General features: G+C 52.5%; 1 pseudogene; it reads left to right on the top strand.

Annotated features, from left to right (window-relative positions):
- Positions 1–19,923: 19,923 nt before the first annotated feature.
- LOC144106811 (uncharacterized) lies at positions 19,924–23,021 on the top strand (annotated as a pseudogene).
- Positions 23,022–26,357: the final 3,336 nt, after the last annotated feature.

Raw genomic sequence — 26,357 nt, 5'->3', positions numbered from 1 at the left:
CCGCTAGATCTTGCGTTCTGGGATCAGAGCTGGCCAGCACGGCCTCCCACCGCTCGAGAGAAGGATCGGTAAGTAGGTCACCCGGAGGTGGCTCTATTTTGCAATCCCATGGCGTATGATCATATTTGGCTCGCTGTCCGCGGTGTTTAGAGTTCGGGTTGTATTGATCCGGATAAATGTGCGCGAGGAGTGATGGGGTGCATATCGATCTTGTCTGTAGAGGACGCCACATAACCTCTTGTTCTTTAGTCAGTGCGAGAGGGGGGGGGGATGAGTTCTCCTCTCTAGTTTAAAATAATTGGTTAGATCATGATACGTGATCATGGGGTCCTGCGTGAAATTCAGGGAGCCAGTCTCATCCACTCCCCATCGATGAAACGTCCGGCTGCCTTGTTCCCCGGATTCCCTGAATAGTCTGGGACTGAATAGTCTTTCCTTACATGAAATGTGCTAGCATTTTGCACACAACGGAAGTATGAATTCAAAAAGTCGCCCGATCCCGCCCATATAACAGGAAATAGCAGCGCAATACAGATGTCATTTCAGTGTACTAGATGTGTTCTTTCCATTTAAATGCATACAAACAGCAGATCCGTATGTATGCCCCATTTAATACACAATGTACGTAGCACTACGGCAGCAGCATATAATAATGATCACTTATTTCTCTAGCTCTGAGAGATCTGAAAAAATGAATCAAGAAAGAGATAATACAGGCTTAAAGTTGATGCACCTTAAGCAAACATTCTAAGGGCTACAATCGCATAAATATGCACACTCGAGAGTAGACGCATGTAAAGAGCAACTTGGGTGACAACAGAAAACACAAGATGGGCGTACGATAGAGACACGGGGTTTCTGGTCCTAGATTTCCTGCAGGTTGAAACCCCTCTCGCTTTGCCTCTCGCACGAGCCTCGGAGTAAGTTTCAGCGACGTGTTATCAAAACAGGGAAAAATAATAAGTTTAGCTCTACTAGGCGAAAATTTAAAAAATGCGCATAAACCAACATACCTTGACGACGTTACCAATGGAAACCCAGGGATGAAACGAAAGGTTGCTACAACTGCAACTATGAATTCAACGCAGCCTTCTGTTGTGCGCCTTCTTACAGCACAGCGAACTCTCAAACATACGCGTTACATCATCGTTGCACCTCGTTTTATTTTCTTGTAACTAAATGTCGGTATAAGACAGCTTCGAGCCAGACGGACGGAAAGGAGTCTTGTAGTAGGAGCCCTGGCGCGCCGCACCCATGGTACAGCAGATCGCGTGTGCGGCACAATAGGGCGTGGGCGGCGAGGTCAAGGTAATCAAGGAACAAGTAATCCGGTGGGGGGGGGGGGGGGTGCACTAGCGGCGCGAACACAACACGAACTATACCGCTGCGACAGGACGGCAATGTATACGTATAGCAGCTAGGATAATCCAGGCGCACTCGCAGCAAGAGTGTGGTGGGACTCCGAAGATCTCTCCCGCCTATGACTGCAGTGTACGGCCACGCTGCCACCAACAATACGCCGCAGTCGTCGGAGGCGCTGAGCAATGCAGAGTGCGTGCAAGGAGTCGCCCATTGCTTTGAACTCCGCCGCCGCGAACGCCACCTGGAACAGCGCCATTATTGTGTAGGGCCCTGAAGCTGCGCAAGGGACTTGCGATGCCCCGCGCGCCGCTGCATCAGTTCCAAAAAGAATTATGTGAGCACACCGAGGTGCGCGGGAAAGATGCCGTGAATCCGTAGCTAGGAAGTTCACGACAGCCCAATGATGAGAGCAAGAGCTGCGGCGCACTGAGGCTTGAGAGCGAGCGGCTAGGGGATGCGCGAACAATTGTGCCCTAGATGGCTTGCATCCAGCGTGGAAGCCGGGCGAGCGACGGGAGGCCATTACAGCACCTCTACTAGACAGCGGCGCAACGGTGACTGCTGGAGATGCCTGCAGGGACCGCCGCACCGTGTTGAAGTTGAAAACACTATGGAAGACGGGCACGTTTCTGACCGCCGCTACCGGCGGAGCGATGAAAACGCAGACCGTCGCCTGCCTGCAGCATGGAGTCGACGGCCCACGTGCACAAGAAACGCATGCGCCAAGAGAGATACGGGGTTAACTGCTTCCTTCGGCTGTTCGAGCGAGACGTTTATCTCTCAAAACAGCGAGCGCAAGAGCAAAACCTTCTCTCCCCGCAGCTTGTGTCGCGAGGGAGAGACAAAAGAGCGAGGAGTCGATTTTCATTTCTTGTTGAAAAGCATTGGTCCCGAGACGTTGTACCTGTAAATTTTTGGGACCAGAATGCTATGATCCGTTTTTCTTTCTGCTTAACACTGTGGAAAAAAATTGGCAGTTACTTAGCGCGGCTATGCAGGATATACGTAGCGAGAGGTACGTTAATTTTTCCCTGGCTGAGCTTGTGGTCACGGTGTATTTAACAATGAGAGACATTGGGCTCCATCTCGGCGGCTATGCGCCACCTATTATGCTCGGCAGTCTAGCATTTTCGTTTGGCAAGCCGTTCCTCTCTCTGTTCGGACGCCTCCGCTGCTCTCTTCGCCTTCTGACGCTCATTCGCTCTATGTTGAGTAGCCACCTGCCAGGTGACAACCTCAGGATCGGAAGAGATAATCTTCTGTTGTCTATACCGCCGTTTAGCAGCGGCTGGACTCTCCTTCTCTGCATCGCTATCAAACGTCGTGATACAGCCGCCCAATACATATCCGCCTTTTCTACGCGATGCTGCGCATGCGACGCGCTGTTCGGGTGATAGAGCGGCGTGCGGCGACTAAGCGCACAAACCCACCTTCCTTCCGACGGTGGGTTTGGTGGAAACATTTATTGCCAAACAATACAGAGGGAGGGCAAACGCCCAAAATGGCACGAGGCAACTCTTAGGGGGCTGCCCTTGCAGGGCAAAGAACAGCCCTTGGAGGGCTATCCGCTTCAGGGCGTCGGTAATTATCCGATGCTGGTCAGCAGCAGCGGAGTTGGCCAGGAGTCTCCCAGTATGACTCCACCGTGGTTGGGTACGGAGAGTGTGGGAAGGTAGGGCATGTGAGGAGGACGTGAAGAAAGTGTCCCGGTTTCCTGCAGAGCTTACAGGAAGAGAGTAATTGATCGGGGTAGCGGGTATAAAGGAGAATAGGGTAGGGAGCAGTTCGGGTCTAGAGTTGGCGCCAGTGGGAGGCCTGGGTTAAGGTTAGGGAGGGAGCCGGCGGTGCGTAATAGCGCCAGGTACCTCGGTAGTAGGTACGAGTATCTTTGAACGTAAGCAGACGCTCCTGGGATGGTGCAGGCGGTCCAACTCTGGCCTGGAAAGTGAAAGCTCGGGCGAGGGAGTGGACTTCCTTGTATCCCGGGAGGCCTGCATGTGCGGGGGTCCAAATAAGGGTTACGGGGTGGGTGGGTGCCAGAATCGTACAAGCCAAGCAGCGCTGCGGAATATCAGGCCTTTGGCGAAATTGCATAGGGCGGATTTTGAGTCGGAGCGAATTTTGGCGGCAGAGGTGGAGATGAGAGCGAGTGCAATGGCCGCTTCCTCTGCAATTTCCGATGAGTCTGTGGTGACAGATCCAGACGCGATTAGTCGGGCCTGATCATAAGCGACGGCGAGAACCATGCGGGAGCCAGACGAGTGCCGCGTCCACTAGGCTAATTCGGAACTGTTGCCTTAGAACTTGTGCAGGGCTTTGGCGCCGGCTGCCCTGTGTTCTTATGCTCAGGGTGCATGTTCTTAGGGATTGGAAGGATGATGAGATGGGAGCGTAGGTCTGGAGTAAGGGAAACCCCCTCGATATGATGGGTTATCGGGGCGATGCCTAGCTGACAGAGTGCGGCCTGCCGCAGTACTCGACAGGCGAGTCAGCTCTGCTGTTAGGGCGGGTTCTGTCAGGTGCTCAAGCGTGTTTTGGGTATCGAGTTTGAGGAGCTGGACATTAGAGGTACTGGGGGTAGATGGAGGGCGACCTTCAAGCAAGTAGCAAAGTACGTTTCCGCTACTTTACATCTTCGCTTGGCGCGCACGTAGCGCCATCAGGGGGCGCCCACTCGCAATGTACGCGCGCGACGGCAGCGCCTCCCGCTTATCTCGTTCGGACGCAGTGGGGCAGTGCGGGGACGCAGGGATCACGCGGTGAGCGGCAAACAACGCAGCGCACATTCAAGGCGCGTTCACCACGAAGCTTGCGGCTTGTTGCCCGTTCGTTCGGCACGGAAGCTATGCTGGCATTCGTGGCATCGGGTTTGCCGAGAACGATGTGCCGACGAACTACGACTGCAACGGGAGTCCCGCGCGTTTCGGCAAGGCGCATGGCTACCTGGTTTGGCGCTCCGCGCGTCCGTTTCACGGTGCTTAGCATCAACAGCATCACGTTCACGCGGCGTCGAAGGCATTGGCCGTGACCGAAAAATCTACAATTGGTTTTTGCGGAAAGGAAATGGCGCAGTATCTGTCTCATATATCGTTGGACACATGAACCGCGCCGTAAGGGAAGGGATAAAGGAGGGAGTGAAAGAAGAAAGGAAGAAGAGGTGCCGTAGTGGAGGGCTCCGGAATAATTTCGACCACCTGGGAATCTTTAATGTACACTGACATCGCACAGCACACGGGCGCCTTAGCGTTTTGCCTCCATAAAAACGCAGCCGCCGCGGTCGGGTTCGAACCCGGGAACTCCGCTCTAACCACTGATCTCCGAAGTACTAATAAACAAAGCAACGCTATCACGTCATATCCTTAAGACGGAGCTTAAGTGTCTCCTCCGAATATTGAAGCGAAAAGCTTCACTACGCTAGTCAAAACCGCGCGAACCGGCGTATGTCGGAGCACGAGTGACGTCACGCACGGCGCAGGTGGCCGCCGCCGGCTCCGTCTTTCTCTCTCTCGTTCCCTAGTCACTACTGCTCATGCGCCACTAGTAGCACCGAGCCACAAAATGCCCTTCAATTTTCAGTTTTCTTCACCCGACCGCGGCGGCTGCGTTTTTATGGAGAAAAAACGCTAAGGCGCCCTGTGCTGTGCGATGTCAGTGCACGTTAAAGATCCCCAGGTGGTCGAAATTATTCCGGAGCCCTCCACTACGGCACCTCTTCTTCCTTTCTTCTTTCACTCCCTCCTTTATCTTTTCCCTTACGGCGCGGTTCAGGTGTCCAAAGATATATGAGACAGATACTGCGCCATTTCCTTTCCCCAAAAACCAATTATTATTATTATCTTCCGCTCCCTCCTTTATCCCTTCCTTTACGGCGCGGTTCAGGTGTCCACCGAGATATGGGAGACGGTTACCGTGCCATCCACTTTCCTCAAAAACCAAACAAAACAAGTGAGCCGACGGCGTTCATAGAGTTCATTAGCGTCGACAACTTTGCAAAGACCATTCATTTTCACGAAAAGAAAGGCGCGGGTGAGTGGAGACCTCAATCTCGCTTTCTAGTACGTGGCGTGGCGTTGGTGTCCAACTGCAAAAGCCTGCTTTGATTGCGTTGCGCACACTGGATAGGCAGCGCGCCCTCCCTGGGAGGTGGCATGCAGTTAATGGTTGATGGCGAGAGATTATTCACCCCGTGAATGCTGTGGCCTAGCCATTGCTACAGTGCCGCATGTCAGCCACAACGCTGTGAACGCTAATGCATTCAGGCCACATCTCTCTCACCACCTCCACATGTACCAAAGCACGCATGAGGCGTCCGCATATCCAGGGAGCCAGTTATGCACCCTTCCTATCCTCAATGCCATCGCAGTCTAGAACATTGCCAACGCCAGCATCTTTCGCTTTGTATATCCTGGATTAGCTGAGCTAATCCACATTTTTTTTCACCAACACCGCACGTTAAAGATTATCAAGTGGTCAAAATTATACCGCAGCCCTCCATTGCGGCACCTCTACCTTCCCTTCTCTCAGTCCCACCTTTCCTTACGAGGCGCGGTTCAGGTGTGCGCGAAAATGTTAAACAGATACTGCGCCATTTCCTTTCCACAAAACCCAATTTTCAATTTTCACCGACTTGCCGCGGTGGCTCAGTGGTTAGGGCGCTCGGCTACTGATCCGGAGTTCCCGGATTCGAACCCGACCGCGGCGGCTGCGTTTTTACGGAGGCAAAACGCTAAGGCGCCCGTGTGCTGTGCGTTGTCAATGCACGTTAAAGATCGCCAGGAGGTCGAAATTATTCCGGAGCCCTCCACTACAGCACCTTTCTCCCTTTTCAAATCAAATCAAAAGAACCTTTATTTCATAAACCAAGGAAAATTTTTACAAAATATTTGGACCGATAGCCTACATGGCTAGTGTCCGGTCCAATACAAAACAAGACATTTAGGCAACCGCACAAATATGTAAAGTAAAAAAGAAAAAATTAAAACAGAGAAATAAGACAGCAAAAGCATCCAGTGTACGATCGGATGTAAAACAAGACATTTGGGCAAAGGTATAAGGAAGCTGCACACCAGCATTTCAGCAAACTATACGCGAGGAATTCAGACAAAATGCAAACACAGAAACACAAAAGAGAAATCACATCATTACTTGATTATGCAAGAAATATAATTTCGAAGACTGTTTAAAATTTCTGGGAAGCTTTATTTCCAGTGGCAATGTATTCCAGACTTTCATCCAAATGAACTCAATCTGTCACCGTGTGTGTTGTGATGAATCGGTGGTAGTGGTTTTTTATTAAAATAATAGTAAAAAGGAACGAAATGATTTTTGCTAGCCCCGGCATCTGCCATCGATGATGAATCCGAATATTAAAATTATACCGTTGGCAGCGTTTCTTGTGTTGCGAACAGGCAAATTGAATAAGCTCATCGTGAGTGGAGAGTTAGTTGTTAACATGCAATTTACTAGAAGGGAGATATTGTAGTCGCGTAGAGCGGAAAATTTTAGCACTCGAATTTCTTCAGATTGTTGCTTGGATGATGCAATGAAGAAAATGTTATAATCCTTAGTGCTCGTTTCTGTAAGCGTAGCAGAGGTTCAGATAAGTTGAATGTGTGTGCCCCCATGATTCGCTGCAGCAACTCAGGTGACAATGAACAAATGAAAAGTACAAGCTGCGTAATATGTTGCGAGGAAAGTATTGCCTAGCCTTAGTAAGGACGTAGCAGCCAAAAGCAGCTTTATTACAAACGCTGTTCACTTGATTCTTCCAGTTAAGGTTGTCAAATATAACACCAAGATATTTAAATTAAGGAACTGATTCAATTACACCACCTTTCTTCTTTCACTCCCTCCTTCATCCTTTCCCTTACGGCGCGGTTCAGGTGTCTTACGATATATGAGGCAGATACTGCGCCATTACCTTTCCCCAAAAAACCAATTATTATTATTTCACCGAAAAGTTGAACTGTTCTTCCTGCTCACAGAAACACTCTGATCAAAAAATTCTCGTTGGCCTACTTGTCCGCGTAATTTAGAATATCAGCATTGCGCGGTCTCATAAAGCAAGCGTTAGGAATTTGTACACCGGAACTCCGCGCACGAAATGCATGGAGAAAATTTATAAAACCAGCTGCTGCATCTGAGAGAGTTTGTCGACGTGGCACTCAGGTACCAGCGCTTGGAGCTCTTGGCTCAGTAGTCGGTCTCATTGGTGCTCATTCTGGCAATAAGATTGCACATTATTTTGTGCGTTTATTCTGCATAAAATAAGCAGGCTTTCATGATGACATGGCTGACGTGCGAAGCGGTAATATAAGCAGCGTTCGGTCGGAATAGCTGCGCAATATTTATTGCAAATTCAGCTATATAAACTTCATAACACGCGGCACTGGCCCTAATGAGATGGGTAATGTGCGAAGTGCAAGTGTGCTACACAATGATCGTCCTATTAGCTTTTTTTAACGCGAGAGCGTTAAGGTGCTTGTGTCGCAGAAAAGCCGGTGTCATCGGCGTCGGCCGTGAGCGAAAATCCCTCCTCCTCCCCGTGAGCGAAACATCCCTCACAATACAGATGGCAATCGACGGCAGCGCATCCTAGTGTTCCCTTATATGCGGGAGCATATACAGGAACACTAGCGCCACCTAAAGCCCCTCCCGCTCGTCTCGTTCGGCACTCCCGCTCGTCTCGTTCGGGCGCAGTGGGGCCGTGTGGGCACGCAGGAATCCCGCGGTGAGCGGCGAGCAACGCAGCGCACATCCGAGGCGCGTTCACCACGAAGCTTGCTTCTTGCTGCCCGTTCGTTCGGCGCGGAAGCTATGCTGGCGTTCGTGGCATCGGGTTTGTCGAGAACGATGTGCCGACGAACTACGACTGCAACTTGAGTCCCGCGCGTTTCGGCAAGGCGCCTGGCAGCGCTTCTGCGGGGTTTGCCGCTCCGCGCGTCCGTTTCACTGTACGTAGCAGAGCGATTGGTTTAACGGGCAAGGCGTCGCGCCGAACGGGCGCTGGCGTTCCGTGGACTCCCTGGCAGTGCTGCAACACGCTGTCACGCTCCACTCTTAAAGGCGAAGCTTCAGCGTCCTCCAGTTTTTCTGTTTTTCACAAGTTAAATTATATATGTGACAATTTCTGAGATGGTTCTACTATTTCCACCTGCACCGTACATTAAGGCGAAAGCATTTAATGGCTCATACTCGCGGCCAAGAGTCTGTCCGTCCGATGTCACGCTCTTCAGCAACTCGATAAGAAAAAAACTTTGCGCAAGATCGGATTCGAACCACCATCTATCCGTTCCGCAGCCGAGCGTGCTAACGGCTACACTGCTTGCTGCCAACGCGTATGTAGTTCTTTTTGTCTAGGATGCTGGAGAGTGTTTACAGAAAGGCGTCGAATCATATGGATAATAATTGGTTTTTGTTTATGGTTTATGGGGAAAGGAAATGGCACAGTATCTGTCTCATGTATCGTTGGCCACCTGGACCGCGCCGTAAGGGAATGGATAAAGGAGGGAGTGAAAGAAGAAAGGAAGAAAGAGGTGCCGTAGTGGAGGACTCCGGAATAATTTCGACCACCTGGGGATCATGAACGTGCGCTGACATCACGCAGCACACGGGCGCCTTAGCGTTCTGCCTCCATAAAACCGCAACCGCCGCGGTCGCCTCCCAAATGCCCTCCAGTGCCTCCAGCATTGAAGATTGACAAACAATTGTGCACTTAATTAACATCTTAACCACACATCAGTGACACAAGCAGCAATACCGCGCTAAAGGCATTTGCCTCACCGCCCTTTAGGTCAACAAAGTGCCCCCCTCCCCGGAATTCGTATGAAAAACATGCAAGGTAACGTTGGTGTCCGCTGCAGTCGCGACGCGTCGCCCTGTATGGGGTCGGTGTGGTGCTCGCGGACAGGTTGGCGTCGGGAGGCCACTATAGTTTTGCCTCCAGGAGGTTAAATGGCCATAGAAAAGGATGTCTGAGCTTGGCTTTAAAATGGCTGCACTGTGTAGAGTACAGGCCACCAAGCGTCCATGACGCGTACGAGACCGAAAAGTTACATACACACACACACACACACACACAGACATATATATATATTGTCACGTGCTGCGCATGGGCTCTGAGGAATAAAGAAGACGTGCGGCGGCTGGGAGTAGAAGAGAAAGTCAAGTATCCTGCCGCCGGCGCACCAGGCTCCTCTCGACCTGCCTTGTAAATATTATTTGTAAATAGAACCTGTAACAGTGTGGTGCAGGTGCTGGGTCGATCACCACGGACCCCTCTCGCAACCGCTGCAGCCGCAGAATCGCCGGATTGCCACCGTTGCCCGTGCAAATTCCCAAGGAAGCCGACGCACGTCCGACCGGCGCCGCAACGTCCGCTTGGCAGCACTACCGTGAGCCGCGGACGTTTTCCGGGAAGGCTGGCGAAGACGTGGATGATTGGCTCACCAATTACAAGTGGGTGAGCAAATACAACGGCTGGGATGCCACTCTTCAGCTGGCCAATGTCGTCTTCTTTCTCGATGGCACCGCGCTAACTTGGTTCGAAAACCATGAGGCATCAATAACAAGTTGGGACCGCTTCATGGAAGAGCTCCGCAGCTGCTTCGGGGATACTGTTGCCAAACGAAAATGCGCTGAGCAGTCTTTGCTTCAGAGAGCGCAAGTGCCTGGAGAGACCTGCACGACTTACATAGAAGAGGTCTTGAAGCTGTGCAAAGTCGTTAATCCCAGTATGTCCGACGAAGATCGCGTTGGTCATCTCCTCAAGGGCATCGCAGAGGACGTCTACAGCTTTCTTATTAGTAAAGAAAATTTAGACTCGCCCACGGATATCATCAAGCACCGCCGCACCTTTGAAGCTCTAAAACTGCGTCGAATTACTCCCAAGTTCGGTCGCCTGCCTAACGTCACCACCGTCGCCAGCGTGGATTTCCACGAGCCTGTGAATGCGGCGACTCTCCCTGACGTCATTCGTCAAATCGTGCGTGACGAACTCTCCCGGCATCAAGATCTTGCGCGCCGCAGTGAGGTCCCGTATGGGAGCTGTTCTCTGCAGGCGGCTCCCGCCTACCGCTCCTCCCCTTGGAGTTTGTCTGCCCAGGCCCCTACCAGTGCTACTCGCATTGATTACAGCGACGCTCCCCGGATCACCCGCCCCGGCCCCAGGGCGCCAGCTCATCCGCAACGCCACCTGTGGCAGTCGGAGTACGATGGTCGTTTCGACACTGGCTACGAGGAGTGTTATCCCGAGTGCCCCCCCCCCGACCCACCACTTTGTTACCGCTGTGGTATGATCGGTCACATCTCTAGATTCTGCCGTCGCCGGGGCCAGTTTTCCCGCTCCCAGCGCCAATGGTCGAACCCTCGCCTGAGTTTCAATGCGCCTGTTCATGACCGTGTCTTCACATCGTCTCAGCGCCCATCCAGTTACGCGCCACCACGGAACGACTCCCCTGCCTCTGACCGAAGTCTGACTCCACCTCCGCACCGCTCTCGCCGCTCGCCTTCCCCCCAACGTCGTTCCCCACCGTCCCCGGGAAACTAGCGTGTGCGGCCGATGGAGGTGCGGTCGCCGGATCATCGATAGTGCCAATTCCTCTGCCCATTGTTATGTTAAGGAACCGCCTTGAAGTTTTAGTGGACGGTATTTGCGTCATGGCCTTAGTGGACACTGGTGCCACGGTGTCAGTGATGAGTTCAACTTTCAAGAACCGTCTGGGTCGTAAAATAATGTTCGCTTGGGATCGTGCTGTTATATTCCGGGGTGTAGGGGGAGAATCATTGGTTCCGATTGGTATTTGTTTTGTGAATGTAGTGATCGCTGGCCACATGTTCCGAACTGAATTCACGGTGCTCCCTCGTTCTACGCATGACATCATCCTCGGTATTGACTTTTTGCACCAGTGCGGCGCTACTCTCGACTTCCGCAGTGGTGGCATATCGTTAAGTCCTGGCCTTCGGTCAGCTCTCATAGAAGACTCGCCAGTGGTTGCCCAAGTGTTTTCTGTCTCTGAAGATACCGTCGTTCCAGCAATGTCTGTGTCGTATTTGGCCAAGAGTCCAACAGATGGCGGCACCGCCCCATTGCTGTGCTTAACTGCACAGTTCGCGGAGCGCGCGAACATGAATAAAGTCAGTCGTTCACCGGACTCTGTGTTGGCTGTTCGTTCTCTGGCGCTCGCCCGCAAGGCGCGGGGCTCGGACATCACAATGGCGACGAGGAACACGTGTTGAACTGTTTGAAGCGTTCCTGTACTTCGGAAATGCCAGGCGTCGGCAAGCTAGAGCCGTTCGACACGCAGACGAACTGGGACGAGTACCGAGAGAGAGCTGTTCAGTACTTTATTGCCAACGATGTGCCGGATGACAAGAAACGAGCTGTCTTGCTCACGTGTTGTGGCCCGGCCACATACACCTTGCTGCGGAATCTGCTGGCGCCCGTGAAGCCGTGCGAGGCAAGTTTGACTACCATTTTTGATGTCCTCGGGAGGCATTTCTCGCCACAGCCGTCGGAAGTTGTTGCCTCATTCAAGTTCAACTCCAGAACACGACAGGCGGGTGAAGCCGCTGCTGACTACTTCGCAGCCCTGAACAAGCTGGCCGATGAATGCGGGTTTGGCAGCTTTCGTGAGAGAATGCTGCGCGACCGTATAGTGGCGGGAATTAACGATGAATCGATGCAGAGACGACTGTTGGAGCTGCCGGACTTGACGCTTGACATGGCGAAGAAAACGGTTATCGCGATGGAAGCGGCAAACAAGGATTCGCAAGTGCTTTCAACGGCGCCCGCGCCCTTTGTCGCGCCGACCAACGCTGTGTCACGTGACTCTACGAAGCCGAGGCGAGAAGAAACGGCCATTTTGTGCTTTCGCTGTGGTGGCGGGCATCTGGCGACGCAGTGCCGACATCTAAACAGTGTCTGCCACAACTGTGGGATTAAGGGCCATCTCTCTCGTGTGTGCAAGGGGAGAAAAATGCGACAAACACCAGGAGAGCGAAAGATGTAGCAAATACCAGGAAAGCGGCGCCGCCGTCTGTGAACAAATCTGTGCATGTCGTGAACGATGCCAGGTGTGATGAAGCCAATGAGCGACCGGATGCGCTTCAGGTATACGAATTGTGGAGTCTGCAAGGCACTGCAGGAGTTACTCAGCCATACCGCGTGGAAGTCGCGGTGAACGGAACTTCGCTGCTAATGGAAGTTGACACGGGAGCAAGTGTATCCGTCGTATCTGGGGACACATTTCACCGAAAGTTTCCGTCGGCACATCTGAAGCCTTCAACTGTTGTGTTGAAGAGCTACTCAGGTGAACTGTCTCCTGTACTAGGAAGTTTGCCTGTGACTGTTCAGCTGGGGAACCGGAAGTGCGAGGAGGTGTTGTACGTTGTTTCTGGTGATTGCCCGTCCCTCATGGGGCGCGGTTGGATGAAGGGTCTTGGTTTGGAATTATGCAATGCGAGAGAGCTCAATGCTGTGTCGTCGCTTGAGGATGTACTGGCTGCGTACTCCACTGTTTTTGATGGCAAACTTGGAACTCTCAAGGGCGTGGCTGCCAAGATCACCATTCAAGACAATGCCAAGCCAAGGTTTTTCAAGCCTCGATCTGTACCGTTCGCGATGATCGATCGTGTTAACGAGGAGCTGCTCCGTATGGAACGCGCTGGAGTGCTGCAACCGGTAAGATCATCAGAATGGGCTGCACCCATTGTGCCTATTCTCAAGCGCAACGGACAGATTCGAATCTGTGGTGACTTCAAGGTCACGGTGAATCCTGTGACTGTGCCGGAGAACTATCCGATACCGCGTGTTGAGGATCTATTCGCCAGACTGAGTGGGGGTGAGAAGTTCTCCAAGCTCGACCTCAAGGATGCCTACTTGCAAGTGGAGCTGGACGAGGCGTCCTCGAAACTGCTGACCGTCAACACGCCAAGGGGGCTGTACCAATACACACGCCTGCCTTTCGGCGTAACCTCAGCACCGTCGATTTTCCAGAGGGAGATGGACAACTTGATGCGCGGTCTACCACACGTGGTCGTGTACTTCGATGACATCCTGGTGACTGGGCGCAATGATAGGGATCACCTTCAGAACTTGTGCCGAGTACTGCATCGCTTGAAGGAAGCCGGTCTGAAGCTGAAGCTTGACAAGTGCACCTTCATGGGTCCAAAAGTGGAATACCTGGGCCACGTTGTCACGTTGGCTGGTTTCCATCCTAACCCTGAAAAGACTGAGGCTGTGCTGAAGGCCCCCAAGCCTAGCGATGTAAGTCACTGCAAAGTTATTTGGGACTGGTAAATTTCTACCGGCGATTCCTGCCAAATCTGTCTGCTGTTCTTCATCCACTGAATCAATTACTTGGAGCCAAGACACCGTGGATGTGGGGTGCTGACCAGGAACGCGCGTTTAGGGAAAGCAAGGAGTTGCTGGTGTCTGCTGCGGTTTTGGCACACTACGACCCTAGGAAAACATTGGTGCTGATTTGCGATGCATCACCGTATGGAGTGGGGGCTGTGCTGGCTCACCGTGAGGACACGGGCGCTGAGCGTCCGATCGCTTTTGCATCAAGAAGTCTCACATCAGCTGAGCGCAACTATAGTCACTTGGATAAAGAGGCACTTGCCCTGGTGTTTGGAGTGACCAAGTTTCGGCAATATGTCTGGGGCATAGAGTTTGAGGCGGTCACCGACCACAAGCCTTTGCTAGGCCTGCTCTCCGCTGACAAACCCGTGCCAGAGACGTGCTCTCCTCGAGTGCTGCGCTGGTCACTGATGCTGGCCGCTTATAACTACAAGCTTAAGTACAGACCCGGAGCCAGCATCGCCAGCGCTGACTGCTTGAGTCGGCTGCCGCTGCCTACTTCGGAACACACTGTTGAGCGGCCAGCTGAAGTATTCATGCTTGAGGCTGTTTACCCCAGGGTTTTGGTGGCGTCTGTTGTGGCGGAAGCCACTTCCAAAGACCCTGTGTTAGCAAACGTTCGCGAGGCACTGTGGGCTGGAACAGAGCTGCGGGATCCTGTGCTAAAGCCATATGCCAATCGCACAACGCAAATGAGCGTCCAAGAAAATTGCATCCTGCTGGGTTCGCGAGTGGTTATTCCTAGTACACTGCAACCTCAAGTGCTGCGTCTACTCCATGAAGGCCACCCTGGAATTTCAAAAATGAAGGCAGTTGCTCGAAGCCATGTGTGGTGGTCGACCCTGGATGAAGACATTACGAATACGGTGCGTGGATGCCGTGTGTGTCAGGAGAACCAGAGAACTGCGCGGCCAGTAGCTATGACGCCATGGCCGTATCCCGAGAAGCCGTGGTCACGAATTCACATCGACTTTGCTGGACCTCTCAAGAATCGCTACTTGCTGATCGTGACGGATGCTTTTTCAAAATGGATAGAAGTTGTTCCTGTGACCACACCATCAGCAGATGCCACGATTCCATGCCTACGGACTATGTTTGCTGCCCATGGTTTGCCAGACGTGATTGTGTCGGATAATGGGCCAGCATTCGTGAGTGCCTCGTTCAGGGAATTCCTTCAGCGCAATGGCATAAAGCATGTGCTGACGCCACCGTATCACCCGGCATCAAATGGTGCTGCGGAGCGTGCAGTGCAAACTATCAAGGCAAAGCTGAAGAAAGCAGTGGGTGGAAGCTTCGACTGTCAGCTAGCCCGCGTCCTGCTGAACTACAGGTCAACGCCGCACGAGACTACTGGGTGCTCCCCGGCTGAGTTGATGATGGGGCGCAAGCTGAAGACAGCTTTGACCCTACTGCGGCCCGACATGAGGTCCACAGTTCTTACAAGGCAGCTAAAGCAGAAAGTTGCGCACGAGCAGCATGCCCATCGGACGCCGCTTGTGCAGCCAGGGGATTCTGTATATGCACGAAACTTTCGAGATGGTCCACCCTGGTTTCCTGCAATGGTGACTGCTACATCGGGCGACCACATCGCCGATGTCACATTGCCTGATGGTCGGTCCTGGAGGCGACATCAAGAACATCTGCGACACGATTTCTCCGCAACCGAAGTGTCTCCGCCGGCTGCAGCAAAACATCAAGTCGGTACACGTGATGTGAGTGCAGATGACCAACAGACCTCTGCCATGCAATCACACCTGAATGCCGGCAGCGAGGACGGATCTGTACAGCACGAGGCTCCACCAAGGGATAATTCAGCACTGGGTGTGCCGGTTGATCCAGAGCTTCCCAAGTGTGAGCCGCAAACACCACCGTTGCGAAGAAGCTCAAGAGCAAGACGGCCCAATGTACGCTATTCGCCGTGAGGCCTGTTCACGTTACCTTCTTTGTGTGGGTGGGGAGGGGTGTCGTATTTGGCCAAGAGTCCAACAGATGGCGGCACCGCCCCATTGCTGTGCCTAACTGCACAGTTCGCGGAGCGCGCGAACATGAATAAAGTCAGTCGTTCACCGGACTCTGTGTTGGCTGTTCGTTCTCTGGCGCTCGCCCGCAACGCGCGGGGCTCGGACATCACAGTCTGCCATATTCGTTCCCGTTGTGTCCTCGAGCACGATTTCTGATGCCTTCGATGCTGTGGTGGAACCTTGTTCCCTTAACTGTGCAAAGAAAAGTGTGCTAGTACCCCGCAGCGCCGTCCATGTGACCAAGGGCCATGCCACTCTTTGGACTGTCAATCATTCCAACGAACCTGCAGTATTGCCATGTGGTTTAAAACTTGCTGGCTTTGAAGAACGTTTTCTGTACCAGTTGCCGCGATCACTGACAACGTGTCTCGTCCAACTAGACGCCGCGATCTGAGCGACTCTCAATTCCTAGCCATGGTCAACAAATCCCTACCCACTAGCGACCGCCAGGTACTAGTGGCCGTTCTTATGAAGCATGCGGACGTGTTTGACTTTGGTTGCGACCAACCACCACCGATTCCAGCTTCCCGTACCCATCACATGATCAATACTGGATCTGCACAGCCGATTCGCCAGAAGCCATACCGCGTCTCGCCTTCCGAACGTCAGATAATCGATGAACAAGTCCGTGACATGTTGCACCGCGGCATCATTCAGGAATCTTCAAGCCCGTGGGCTGCTCCAGTGATCCTTGTCAAAAAGAAAGATGGCACTTGGCGATTTTGTGTCGACTACCGCCGGCTTAACACTGTCACAAAGAAGGATGTTTACCCGCTCCCGCGCGTTGATGATGCCATTGACTGCCTCCACTCAGCCTCCTACTTTTCCTCGGTGGATCTACGGTCCGGGTACTGGCAGATCCCGATGCACCCGCAAGACAAAGAGAAGACAGCATTCGTGACACCTGACGGGTTGTATGAATTTAATGTTATGCCTTTCGGCCTTTGCAACGCTCCTGCCACTTTTGAACGATTTATGGATACGCTTTTACGTGGCCTGAAGTGGCAAGTTTGCATGTGTTATCTGGACGATGTTGTTATTTTTGGTAGGACCTTCGCCGAACATAACAGCCGCTTAGCCATTGTGCTAGACTGCATAGAGAGAGCGGGCCTCGTGCTGAACTCGAAGAAGTGTCGCTTCGGTGAACGCCAAATTACTGTGCTTGGTCATCTCGTTGACAAGGATGGCCTCAGACCCGACCCGCAGAAGGTTGAAGCTGTAAGCAGTGTCAAAGAACCCAAATCAGTGAAAGAGCTCAGGAGTTTCCTAGGACTTTGCTCATATTTTCGGCGCTTCGTTCCCAAGTTTTCTGATTTAGCCTACTCGCTTACAAGTCTCCTGCAGAAAGACACCCCTTTCCACTGGACTCCCGAATGCGACTCCGCGTTTCGGCAGCTCAAGTTTCTCCTCACCTCGCGGCCAATATTGCGTCATTTCTGCCCGACAGCACCGACTGAACTCCACACTGACGCCAGCGGCATCGGCGTGGGTGCTGTGCTTATCCAACGCCATGAGGGCAATCAACACGCTGTCGCTTATGCAAGCCGCACCCTCAGCAAGTCGGAACGCAATTACACTGTAACAGAGCAAGAGTGTCTCGCCGTTGTTTTCGGCGTACAACGGTTTCGTTCGTACCTTTATGGACGTGCTTTTACAGTCGTCACAGACCATCACTCTCTGGGCTGGCTGGTCAATCTACGCGACCCCTGCGGTCGGTTGGCCCGCTGGGCGTTACGCCTCCAAGAGTTTAACTTCAAAGTGTCTTACAAAAGTGGCCGCCAACACGCCGACGCAGATTGCCTCTCGCGGCTGCCGCTCACGGTTACTACTTCCGATGATGAAAACTTCGATGACTATCTCGCTGCCGTTTCCCAAGAGTTTCCAGATCTTGGCACTTTCCAGATGGAACAACGCAAGGATCAGCACTTGGCGCCGCTTTTTGCCGAAGCCCGTGACCCGACATCCGCAAGCCCTTTCTGCGTTCGCGGCGGTTTACTCTACAGAACGAATTACTCGCCTGGAGGTGCGCGCTTTCTCCTCGTTGTTCCGGCTACTCTGTACTCCTCTGTTCTGCAGGCAATGCACGATGACGTCACGGCTGGGCACTTGGGGTTTGCCAGGACCCTTAACCGCATCAAAGAACGTTTTTACTGGCCAAAAATGCGTCACATGGTTCAGCGCTACGTGGCCACCTGCGTGCAGTGTCAGCGGTTCAAGCTTCCCACGACTTCTCCGCCTGGACGCCTGCATCCTTTGCCACCTCCAAGCACGCCATATGAACAAGTTGGACTCGATCTGCTCGGCCCGTTTCCCCGCTCGTCCAACGGTAACCGCTGGATTATAGTGTGCGTTGATCACCACACCCGTTACTGTGAGACCGCCGCCCTACCTTGCGCCACCGCTGCTGAGGTCTCGCTCTTCCTTCTTCGTGCTGTCATCCTCCGGCATGGACCTCCTCGAGTTGTTATCAGTGACCGCGGTCGCCAGTTTACGGCAGACGTTGTGGAAGAGCTTCTGCGTCTTAGTTCATGCCATTTTCGCCACTCGACGCCGTACCACCCCCAGACTAATGGACTGGTTGAACGTACCAATCGGACACTCACGACCATGCTGGCCATGTATGTCGATTCCCGCCATAAGAACTGGGACGACGTGCTTCCCTTCATTACATACGCCTATAACACGTCGAGGCATGAAATAACTGGTTACAGCCCATTCTTCCTTCTTTATGCCCGTCCGCCTCGAAGCTCCCTCGACAGCATCTTACCTTTCTCTCTCGACACCGAGCCTTCTATTGCGAACACTCATGTCGCGCTGAAGAAGCCCGTCGGATTGCCCGGATACGCACCTTGGCATCACAGCATCGCTCTAAGCAGCGTTATGACCGCCGGCGCAAGGATGTCTCCTACCTGCCCGGTGACGTTGTATGGTTGTGGACGCCCCTACGCAAGCGTGGCTTATCAGAAAAGCTGCTATCCCACTACACAGGCATGTTCATCGCTGTTGCTCGCCTCAATGACCTCAACTATCTCATCTCTCCCCAATCAACGCAAGGACGCCGCTCAAGGACAACCCAGGTCGTGCATGTCGCACGGCTGAAGCCATTCCACTCTCGGGACCCCGATTGATTGACTGGCCCAGAGGGCTTCGTCTGCGAACGGGGAAATGTCACGTGCTGCGCATGGGCTCTGAGGAATAAAGAAGACGTGCGGCGGCTGGGAGTAGAAGAGAAAGTCAAGTATCCTGCCGCCGGCGCACCAGGCTCCTCTCGACCTGCCTTGTAAATATTATTTGTAAATAGAACCTGTAACAATATATATATATATATATATATATATATATATATATATATATATATATATATATATATATATATATATATATATATATATATATATACTGTCCTTTGAACGACCCATGTGGCGGAACATTCAACATACCCGTCTATTTATTTATTTATTGGGGCCGAAGGCATTAAAGAGGGGAGTGGGAAGGACATACATTGGGTCAGGTACAAAGCAGCAGAAAAACAAAATAGAAGAAATGAAAACGCGGCGAAAAATGAACAAAACACAAAATAACACAAAATAAGGCAAGAGAAGGCTAAGGGGAAAAAACCAACTCCCAAAAAAAGAGAGGTTTTCTTCGGTGGGCGTTCGAAGCGAGCGGACGTGTGTTTTAGCTCTCTGCTCCTTCGGACGCTGGGCCTAAGGCTTCGCGGCGTTGCGGGGTCTCCCCATGGAGGCCACAGACACCGTAAACGAGCGAAGGCCTGTGTTCGGCGGTGACAATGAGCAACGCAGGGCAGGCCGCTCACGCTCACGATCACGGAGACGAACGCCATCCAGAGGAAGGTCGTCCAGCACCATTCGGCGAATGCAGGCCGAGATCGCTGATCTGCGGGACACAGTGAGGTGCCTGACGGCGGCGCTCATCACCACCTCGGAGAACCTTGAGTCCGTCATCGGGCCCTAGGACGTGTCGCCGGCGGACCCACGCGTTCTCGCCTTGAGGGACGCCATGGCGCTCGCTCACCAGACGCAGAACTCCATGGCGGCTCCCTCCCCGCCATTTCTGGCCACTCCTGCGCTCCCTGCCGCCATTGCTACACCTGGGGAACCGGCTGTGATGCCCTCTCCCCCTGATGCTGCTGCTGCGGGCTCACCCAAAGCCTCCTCGAATTTTTTAAGGCCTCCGCACTTTCCTCCTCGCACCCTTTGACGTCACCCCACCTTGACCGGTCGGGCGGTAGGGTGACCGGTCAAACAAGTTGGTGCACTACCGCCTAGGCTTGTCAGTACACACGTGCTGCGTGCAGTGTCCTGTCACGGCAGCTTGACTCTGAAGCTAAGCACGTGTTTCTTTTCGTAGCGTGGTCTGATTTCCTTCTGCAAACGTGTGTTGTGTGCTGCATATCTGCGTCGTGAAAGTGTCAGTGAAAGTTCCGGCAGTCCAGGATGGGCCGCTGTTGCGTGCCGAACTGCCGTGGAAATTATGACGGCGGTCCGAAGGTCCGTGTCTTCTCATTCCCAAAAGACGACCGGAGGATAAAATGGAAGCAGGCCATCCGGCGTGATGATTTGGACATCGACACACTGCGGGATCCAAAGGTAATATAATTTTCCCATATGTCAATCACTGTTAATGTCAAATGATAATATACATTCGGATGCATTAAGCATACGGCACGCAACCAGTTCGATACACGGCGTGCTGCAGTTGATGGCAGCTAACTGACATACAGCAGCACTTATAAGCAGCACCAATAGCAGTAATTAGCCAATCTGTGGTAGTAACAACAGCACTTACATCGCAAAAGAAAAAAAGAAAACAGGACGTAGAAAAATTTCATATACTCAAAGGGAACATTCCTCTTTTATGCAGGTGTGCGAGCTCCATTTTAAGCCCGAATACCTCCGGTCTACAACATCGTACACAGATGCTGATGGAAAGACAATAGAAGTTGCGATGAACCTCACCCGACTCACTCCTGACGCGGTACCTACGATACTACCAAATTGCGCATCATACTTGTCTAATTCTGCACCGATTCGCGAGGAGCCCGATGCAAAACGGAGACGACGCGAAGCAACTCGTCTGCAAGACGCCATCGAGATGTCACTCGCGACACATGAAGAAGAGGAGCGCAGGAACAAAGTCTCGTCGTATGGGCAACTTCTGTCTCTCCTTGAAGGTCTTCACGTCTCAGACTTCTGGGTGATGCGAAAAACTGACGCCGCCGTAGCATTCTTTCACGTCAACGAGAATTCAGCGCCCCCAGAAATCGAACGCTCCGTGGTAGTAAATAATTCGTTGAAGGTGTCAGCCTTTTGGAGAAAAGTTGAGCTGCGCGGTGGTGAAATGACAGTTCCCGACAGACTTGAAGACATGCGCAGTTTGGAATCCGTCCTCAAAAGTGTGCAGCAGTTCAAAGCACCCGACCGTTGCGAGAAAGACGAAAAACTGAAAGCCTGCTTTCAATTACTTTTTTCTCTTCTTGATGATCTTTCAAGTGATGACCTTCTGCCAGTGGAAAAGATGGAAACCCTAAGATTTCTAAAAGAACAGCTTCATCTGCTCAACAGAGAACGGACTGCATTTAGATATTCTTCAGAGCTTGTGATCTTGTCAAGCATATTTTTCACAATTTCCCCACATGCGTACAAATTTGTTCGCAGCTCTGGAAAATTGATCTTGCCTCATCCCTGTACAATCACCAGACTCTGTAACAAATACAACGTTAGCCCTGCGGCAGAGCAAAGTGATCAGGGTTTTTTAAGTTATATAACAAAAAAAGCAAATCTTCTGAAACCCCATGAGAGGACGGTAACACTTATGATGGATGAGATCCATATACAACAATATTTTGAGTATAAGGGAGGTTCCCTCACGGGAACAGCATCCAACTCCTCTGAAGCTGCCAAAACTGCGCACGTATTTATGACGCAGTCGTTGCTTTCTGGACACAAAGATGTGGCACATATCTTGCCAGTTTTCAGCATTGAGGCAAGTGACTTGCATGAAGTCCTCAAAAAGGTTATTTTAGGGCTTGAAAAAGCCGGTCTCAAGGTTATTGCGGTTGTAAGCGATAACAATTCTATAAACAGAAAAGTAACGTCATTATTTTCCAAGAAAAAAGCAATTGACATAGTGTATCCTCATCCGGCAGACAATGCACGGCCGTTGTTTTTTGCGGTGGATCCTGTGCACCTGTTAAAGTGCATTAGGAACAATTGGCTCAATCAAAAAAATCCAGATACATCTTTTCTTTATCCAGAGTTTAAAAGCACAGAATCAAAGCTTGACATAAAAAAAGCTTCGTTTCAGACGCTTCGGGACCTGTATACTTCAGAGCGACACAACCTGTCTAAATTTGCCTATGGACTAACATACAAGGCCTTGCACCCAACAAATATTGAGCGTCAAAATGTGAAACTTGCGCTCAAAGTAATCAATCCTTTTGTAGCACAAGCTCTGAAGACTCCCGGTACGAAACCCGGCTTTCCTTATGCCGCTGATACTGCGGAGTTCATTGATTTAATACACAGGTGGTGGTGCATCGTGAACACAAAAACACCATCAAAGGGCCGACACCTCAGAGATCCTTATCAGGAGCCTGTCAGAAACATGACTGGTGTGCAGCTGCAATTTCTTGGTGAATTTGTAGACTGGTTGGACACATGGAATGACCTGGAGATGAGTGGCAGCCGTTCTGGTTCACTGACTCCAGAAACTCATGCAGCACTCCGGCTGACATCATATGCGTTGATAGAACTCAGCAGGTACTGTCTCGAAGAGCTTAATTTTGAATATGTCTTGCTGGGGAAATTTCAAACAGATAGTTTGGAGAGCAGGTTTGGACGTTACCGCCGGCTTGCTGGATCCAATTATCATATTTCTGTTCAGCAAATATTTGAGTCGGAAACCAAACTGCGTCTTCAAGACTCACTGGTATTTCCAGATATGAAAGAACTCTCAGAGTCCAGCACCATCACATTTGAAGGCAGAACATTGCAAGACCAATACAACATCACGGTTACATGGGATGACATCAATTCAAAGAAACAAAGTTTGCCCGCAATAATTTACATAGCTGGTTTCTGCGCCCACGCCGCCTTGAACAAACTTCCTTGCGAAGCTTGTGCAAGAAACCTGACTAGAGAGGACAGGGACATTCCACCGGACGAGAACTGTCTAATTCAAGGGCTCACTAGAGGAGCGCTCAAATTTCCGCAGCCTGTCGTTGTGAACGCTGTTCTGCACACAGAAATTGTGCTTGAAAAATTGACGACAAAAGAAAACGCCGCGCAGTTCCATTCCACACGCCATCAGAGAGAGCAGCTCCTTTGCTTACTGAAGCACTTGTTGAGCGATGACGAAGAGTTGGATGTTTGCTGCAACGGACATCACCCGGACAAAGTGATTTCCAACATTTTGTGGGCTGCCACGAACACCTACATGAAAAATTACGTCCAGATGAAGACGGACCTGCTAACGGCTAAGAAGGCCGCAGCTCAAGAGAGAAAATTAAAAAAGTTTAGATGTTTAGATGTTTAGATGTTTAGAGCTATGCATGCCGCATGCACTGCGCGCGACGCCGGCAGATGCTTTCCCGCACTGCTCGGTCAAGGTGCGTGACGTCACGGAGCGAGTGCGCAGGCCTGAAAGTATTCTAGGAGGCTTTGGCTCACCGCGGACACCTGCAGCCGAGGAGAGCATGTGCTCCCCAATGGACGAGTCTGCTCTCCGGAAACGGCGACGCTCAACGGGGTCCGAGGAGGAGAGGGACTCGGAAACCAAAAGGGACATCGCGGTGGCCAAGCGGGAAGCTCGAAGGCCCCCACCGTCACTGTTCCCTCTCCCTCCACACTCGAAGGAGCAGGGCCTTCCCAGCACGAGCCCCATGGAGCCCACCTCCAGCCTGCTGCTGATGCTGCTGCTGTTGCTGGTGGGGCGACGGCGTCCGGAAGAAAACCGGGTGCGACCTCACCAAATCCCGCCGCACGAGACCAGGCTGCGGCTGGGGCTTTGTCTGCTGGCAGCAAGCGCGCCCAACTCCGCGGCGCGCCGCAGCAATGCGCCGCAGACAGCGGCGACGCTGATGCTGGGGCCAGCCTGGTCCCGTGGCGCATTATCACTACCAAGGCGCAGCGGCGTCGGAGAGCTGCCCTGGAGCGAGCCGCGGCTGCCGTGGATGTTCCGTCCAGCCTGGTGGGGACGGTGCTGTTTCGGCCGGCGAACCGGGGCACCATCTTCACCAGGGAACAGGGCTGGGAGTTGGCCGAGGAGATCGGATCCCGCCCGGGCGTCCTCGCCGTACGGGTAAACATGCGGTGGAATGTGGTGGCAGTGGACGCGGGGAGCAGCGATGCTCTCCAGGCCCTGCTAGCCACGGCCGTCATCCGCGGCGTGCCGGTCTGCGCCAAGGAGCCTCCTCCTCGGAATCAAAGCTCCGGCCTGGTCTTCGGTGTGGACGGGCGCAGGACGGCGGTGCAGATGGTATCGCGGCTCTGTCGGGCAGCACACTCGCTCTCCGTTTTGCGGCGCCGACACCCCCGGCGTTCATCACCATATACAAGCGCAGGCTCGCGGTCCGCCCCTGCCGTCCCCCGGCCGCTCCAGTGTGCCAAGTGCGCCAGCCTGGGGCATGCCACTGAGGTGTGTCGTGCTCCTGCCCGATGCTCGCGCTGCGGCGGGTCGCACGAGCCTGGTACCTGCGCGAGCAAGCCCCGCTGCATTAACTGCGGAGGGCGGCACGCAGCCATTGACCCAGCGTGCCCGCACTGGCAGCGAGAGCGTCACGTGGCCACTTTAATGGCCACATCCATGGCACCGATGTCCAGGCGGATTGTCCGAGCCGTCGTCCAGGCTGAGACAGCGGCCTCAGCCCAGCAACATCAGCAGACGCCGCGCTCTCTTTCTTATGCGCAGGCCGTCAGGGGAGCACCCCAGCAGCAGCAGCAGCAGTAGTCACCGAAGCAACGGCAGCGCCGGCAGCGGCAGCGGCGATCCGGTTGCCCGGCGACCCGTACAGCGCGGCCCGAGCCTGCGGCCGCTTCTCATGACCAGCCCCCTGACGTTGCGCGCCCTCAGCGCACTTTTCCCGGAGGGCACCGATGGACACCGGGCTTGCTTAGAAGCAGCGGGTGCTCCCGCACAGATAAGCCAGCATGATGGCTAGCCGCCGGACACCCACCCGCATACCATCCATCCTGCAGTGGAACGTGCGCTCACTTGCGGCGCGGTACGCCGAAATGCGAGTTCGCATCGCACAGGATTCGCCGGAAGTTATCGCGCTGCAGGAGACGTACGTACGTTCACATGACGGGGAGCCCCAGATGCGGCTACCTGTCTACATTGGCTACCACTCAGCCACCACGTGCGAGGAGCCCACCTGTGCTGCAGTGCCCTGTTGTGTCACATCTCATCGCCCCGGGAAATTGCGTGTATTAGAAAACAACTTCTTGTCCGGTCGCTCACTCAAGCCTTTTTGTTATAAACGCTACATAGACGACATATTCCTAATTTGGGAGCATGGCGAGCCTGAACTCCTTTCTTTCATCGCTGCTTTTAATCACGTACATAATTCAATATCATTTTTGCACGCTTACTCAGCTGAGCGTATTAACTTTTTGGATGTGACAGTAGTCCTTCGTGATGGCAAACTAGTCACGACGCTCTACAAGAAACCCACTGACAGACACCGGTACCTTCACTTCCATAGTAGCCACGTAAAGCATGCACTGCAAGACCAGTATTCCCTACGGCCAAGCACTCCGCTACAAATGGATCTGCTCTGAACAATCCGATTTCAACCATAACTGCATGGCCCTGAAAAAGGCATTAACACAACAAAAGTACCCCGCTTCTCTAATCGACGACGCGTTTGCACGTGCGGACCAGCTTGACCGAAGAGCTCTCTTGGACACATCCCATCGCCCTAACTTAGTTCAGCAAACCAACTTGATTCTGAATCATACAGCTTCTATTCCTAACGTCACCGACATTCTTCGCAAACATCATAACATCATCGGACAAAGCCAACGCCTTAAACTTATATTCCCATACCGACCCAGAGTAGTCTACTGACGGTCAAAAAATCTACGTGACTTGTTGACTTCTTCAAGAATTTCACAGCATGTCTCGGAAGGCTGCCGCCCATATAAGCCAAGATGCAGAATCTGCGCACATATGACTACCTCAGCAACAGTTACCAGCACCGCGTCTATCAGATGAGAATTTTTGGCACTTTTTGCTGCGACACTTCAAACGTAATCTATCTGTTGGAGTGCTCTGTGTGCAACAAGCATTACATAGGGCAAACCGAAACTGCATTCCGTTTACGCTTCAATAACCACAGGGCTCACTGCACCTCTCTCCCCAACCTTCCGCTATCTAAACACGTCAGAATTCCCGGTCACTCATTCGACAAAATAAGAGTTACCATTTTACAATCAGGTTTTAGGACACATCATGATAGAGAAACCCGTGAGTCATATCTCATTTACAAATTTGATACTGTTTCTGCTGGTTTAAACGAAAGTCCTGGTGTACTATCTTGTCTGCCCCGCTAACAATTTTGCTGACCACATGTGTGTGCCACGTTTTAAAAA

This window comes from Amblyomma americanum, chromosome 10, assembly GCF_052857255.1.
Source record: "Amblyomma americanum isolate KBUSLIRL-KWMA chromosome 10, ASM5285725v1, whole genome shotgun sequence".
In the NCBI taxonomy this organism is placed as follows: Eukaryota; Metazoa; Arthropoda; class Arachnida; order Ixodida; family Ixodidae; genus Amblyomma; species Amblyomma americanum.
Note: the sequence above shows the minus strand (reverse complement) of the source record. Positions and strands in the feature narration are given on the sequence as shown.